Source organism: Elephantulus edwardii, unplaced genomic scaffold, assembly GCF_000299155.1.
Source record: "Elephantulus edwardii isolate Elephantulus edwardi_28Jun2011 unplaced genomic scaffold, EleEdw1.0 scaffold00355, whole genome shotgun sequence".
In the NCBI taxonomy this organism is placed as follows: domain Eukaryota; kingdom Metazoa; phylum Chordata; class Mammalia; order Macroscelidea; family Macroscelididae; genus Elephantulus; species Elephantulus edwardii.
In genome coordinates this window covers 69535-74313 of record NW_006400105.1, presented here as the reverse complement: position 1 = coordinate 74313, position 4779 = coordinate 69535, and the positions used below count along the sequence as shown (strand labels likewise).

The 4779-nt window shown below is 42.7% G+C and overlaps 1 pseudogene; it reads right to left on the bottom strand.

Annotated features, from left to right (window-relative positions):
- Nucleotides 1-3570: 3570 nt before the first annotated feature.
- LOC102871483 lies at nt 3571-4527 on the bottom strand (annotated as a pseudogene).
- Nucleotides 4528-4779: the final 252 nt, after the last annotated feature.

The window sequence follows — 4779 nt, the reverse complement described above, 5'->3', positions numbered from 1 at the left end:
AAAAATTTACTTGGCTCCACAGTCAACACTCTTGGTAACGGCAGCCAGGAAATCAGGAGAAGAATTGCATTGGGAAAGTCAGCTGCGAGGGACCTCTGAAGAGCAACGATATCATGATGGAGACTAAGGTGCGCCTGCTTTGGGCTATAGTCTTCACAATTATGTGCTATGAATCAGAGAGTTGGACAGTGAATAGGGTTGATAGAAAGAGAATTGAGGCCTTTGAGTTGTGGTACTGGAGAAGAGTGTTGAATATACCATGGACTGCTAGGAGAGCAAACAGGTTTGTCCTGGAGAGTGTGAAGCTAGTGTTCCCTGAAGTCAAGGATTCTGGAGCTTCGTCTGACATAGTTTGGGCATGTTGCAAGGAGGGACTGGTCCTTGGAGAGGGACATCATGTTTGGCAGAGTGGAGGGGCGGCGAAGGAGAGGAAGACCTTTGATGAGATGGACCGATTCTGTGACCGGAGCGGTGGGAAGAAATGCGTTTGAGATGGCTAGGTTGGCACAGGATAGAACAGCATTTAGAGTTCTTGTACATAGGGTTGCTATAGTCGCAAGCGACTCGATGGCACATAACCACAACAACAACAACATAAGCATGTCGTATCAATGATATTGTTTGTTAGTTTCCACATTCAGTTGGATCACTTTTCTTCTTAATGCGAACAAATATTGACCTCTTTCAATTTGTTGGCCAGATAGCCATTTTCCAAATTTCCTGGCATAGACTGGCGAGTAACTCCAAGGCTGCATCTGTTAATTGGAACAAGTCAATTGGTATCACATCAATTCCTGGGGCCTTATGTTTTTGTTAATGCCTTCAATGCCGCTTCCACGTCCTCCTTCATTATCATTGGCTCCTGTTCATATGGTACTTCCTGAAATTTTTCAGTGTTGATCAATTTTTTCTGGTACAGTGACTCTGTGTATTCCCTCCATCTTCTTTTGATGCTTTCTGGGTCATTCAATATATTGCCCATAGCATCTTTCAACATTGCGACATGAAGCTTAGTTTTTGTAAATTATTTCAGCTTGAGAAATGCAGAGCAAGTTCTACCCTTTTTATTCTCCAACTCCAAATGCACATTCCATTATAGTACCTTGCTTTATCTTCCCAAGCTGCCCTTTGGACAAGGAGGCTGGACCAGGGAGCTGTTGTGTGATTGAAGCAGGGGAGCACTATATGGTTTGGAATTGGGAAGGGAGTGTGCCAGGGTTGTATTCTCTCATCATGCCTATTCAATCTGTGTGTTGAGCAAGTTATCCAAGAGGCTGGACTCTATAAGAAGTGTGGCATCAGGATCGGAGGGAGATTCATCCATAACCTGTATTATGCAGATGACATAATCTTGCTTGCTCAAAGTGAGGAGGACTTGAAGCACTTGTTGTGGAGGATCAAGGAATGCAGCCTTCGGTATGGATGGCATCTCAATATCAGAAAAACAAAGATTCTTATCACTGGACTGATAGCATCATGATGGATGAAGAGGAGATTGAAACTGTGAACAATTTTGTCTTGCTTGGATCCGTAATTAACACCCTTCATACCAGCAGTCAGGAAATACAGAGACGTATTGCCTGGGAAAATCTGTAGTTATGGACCTCTTCAAATTATTGAGGAGTAATGAGGTCGGTTTGAAACTAAGGTGTATCTGGTTCAGGCTATGCATCCAAGAATAAGGAATGAAAATGAATAAGGATGAAAAGAATTGATACCTTTGAGTTGTAGTGTTGAAGAGCACTGAATATCCCATAGACAGCCACGAGAACAAACAGATATGTCTTGGAAAGCATGCAGCTGGAGTGCTCTTTGGAGGCATGAATTATGAGGCTTCACCTCATATACTTTGGACATCTTGCTAGGAGAGGCTATTTCTTGGAGAAGGACACGATGCTGGGGAGGGTCGAACATCGGCGAAGGAGAGCAAGATCCTCAGCCAGGTGGATTGACATGGTTACTGCTGCAGTGGGCTCTTGTGTGTCAGGATGGGGCAGGATAGAACAGGTTTCAGGTCTTTTGTTCATAGGCTCGCTGAGTCGTACTCAACTTGACAGCACGTAACAACAACAATTATATTGATAGGAAACAAAGGAACTAACAAATATGATGGTTAAAGGGGCGGGGGGGGGGAAGCATACCACAGAGAGGTGAGCATCTTACCAGATCCTTTGTTGAGTACTACCACGGCCCATGGAGCAGAGTTAGGACAATTCAAAGCAGTTGCTCTTCATTTAGCTCTTTTTAACCTTTTTCTGCATTTGCTATTGATTGACTGAATACCCAGGGTCAACTTTCTGCTTTGACTTTCTTGGGCTTCTAAGAACAGCAAAACATTTCATTACACCACAGCAAAAATAGAATGTTCAATAAGACAGCAAACAACAAATGTTAACAAGGGTGTGGAGAGATTAGAACTCTCATATCCTCCTGTTGGGAAAGTAAAATGATTTAAACACTATGGAAAACTTTGGTGCTCCCTCAGAAAGTTGAGAATAGAAATACTGTTTGATCCAACAATTTCACTATTAGGCATATATCTCAGAGAAATAAGAGCTGCAACATAAACTGACATACACTTATATTTATTACATCATTATTTCCAATAGCAAAGAGTTAGAAACAACCTGCCCATTAGTGGACAAATGGCTAAAGTAACTGTGGTGCATTCACCCAATGAAGTATTATGTATCAATAAAAAATGATAAAGAATTTGTGAAATACTGCACAACATGATTGAACATAAAACAAATTAAGCTGAGTGTCATAAGTCAGTCATAAAAGGATAATTATGGCTGAAGACCACTAATATAAAATGCTAAGGAAGGGTTTACATATGGACAGACTCAATCTTGGAACGTTAACAGGAATAAGAAGGGAGGGTAGGAGGTAAATAAAAGTTGATAATTAAGGTGGGTGAAGGGAAAGGCCATGTGCAGTAAGGGTTTGATGAGACATTGTAATTAACTACATTAATCAATTGTAATTAATGTTATAAAACAAAATGTGTGTAAATTAATGCATGTATGTAGAATGTTTGTAGAATGCATGTATGTAGAATGTATGTAGAATGGTTTGTAACTGTCTACTCAAACAAAAAAATTAAAAAAAGGAATTAGAAAAAACAAACCACTCCAAAATTACTTCATTGTCATTAAGTTGAGACTCACAGCTGATCCTCCAGCTGGTTTTCAGAAGCTGCAAACTTCACTAGAGGAAATTGCTGATCTTTCTCCTGTTAAGCAATTAGTGGAATTTCGTTACCAGAGAGACTCTACCTTTGGGTTCATTGATTATATCACAAGGGCTTCCTCCTCCTCCCTCCTTTTTTTTTGGTTGAGTACAGTGTACTTTATTGATGCTATATGACAAGATGGGCTCTCCAAGCACCTCTCCTTTCTCGGGGGGATCAGATGGAAACTCTGTCAAGGATGTGAGGTTCTCAGTGGGAGGATAGGTTTGGGGCAAGGACTCCCCAACATATGAGGGTCTCTCTCTCTCTTCTAGTTTTCTTTCTGGGGCTGGTGGCTCTTATTCTTTGGAGGCTATGTGAACCAACAGGCCAACACCTCAGTTGCTGTAGCCAAATTAATTGTCATACTAGGAAATAAGTTTGACAAAGTGGTTGTTCAGGGAAATGCCAGCCCCAGCATCAAAGGTGGAAGAGTGAGTGTCACTATTAAGTAAAAGGAGACCTGATCTTTAGTGTATCCCAGGGCCCTTGAGGGGCCCCTCTGATGCCTGCTTTACTACTTTCTTGATGTCATCATATTTGGCAGCTTTTTCTAGACAGCAGGTCAGCTCCACAACTGACACATTGGGGGTGGGGACACGGAAACCCATGCCTGTAAGTTTACCATTCAGTTCAGGGATGACCTTGCCCATGGCCTTGGCAGCGCCAGTAGATGCAGGGGTGATGTTCTGGGCAACTCCACAGCCATCATGCCACAGCTTTCCAGAGGGACCATCCACAGTCTTCTGGGTAGCAGTGATGGCATGGACTGTGGTCATAAGTCCCTCTACAATGCCAACGTTGTCACGGATTACCTTGGCCAGGGGAGCCAAGCAGTTGGTGGTGCAGGAGGCATTGCTGACAACCTTGAGAGAGTTGTCAGACTTTTCATGGTTCACGCCCATCACAAACATGGGGGAATTGGCAGAAGGAAAAGAGATGATTACCCATTCAGCACCATCCTTTAAGTGAGCCCCAGCTTTCTCCAATGTTGTGAAGACACCAGTAGAATCCACAATATACTCAGGACCAGCGTCACCCCACTTGAAGTTGGAGGTATCTCGCTCCTGGAAGATAGTAATGGTTTCCCCATTGATGACCAGCTTCTCATTCTCAGTCTTGACAGTGTCGTTGAACTTGCTATGGGTGGAATCATATTGGAACATACAGACCATGAAGTTGAGGTCAATGAAGGGGTCATTGATAGCAACAACATCCACTTTGTTAGAGTTAAAAGCAGCCCTGGTGACCAGGTGCCTGATGTGGCCAAATCCGTTTATTCTGACCTTCATCATCGTGTCTCAGGGATTTGGCTGAGGCTGCACGAGAGAAGAGAGGGCAATCAAGGAGGAGCAGAGAGCCAAGGGCTTCCTTCTTTGAACTTGTTGTTGTTGTTAAGTGCCATCCAGTTGTAGACGACTCATAGCAACTCTATGAACGAAAGACCTGAACAATTGTATAACTTTCATCGTTTCTCCAAGTTCATAGTGTTTCCAGAGGCAAGTTATTTTGGAAATCCTTATATATTAATCAGAAAATCTCCTGTT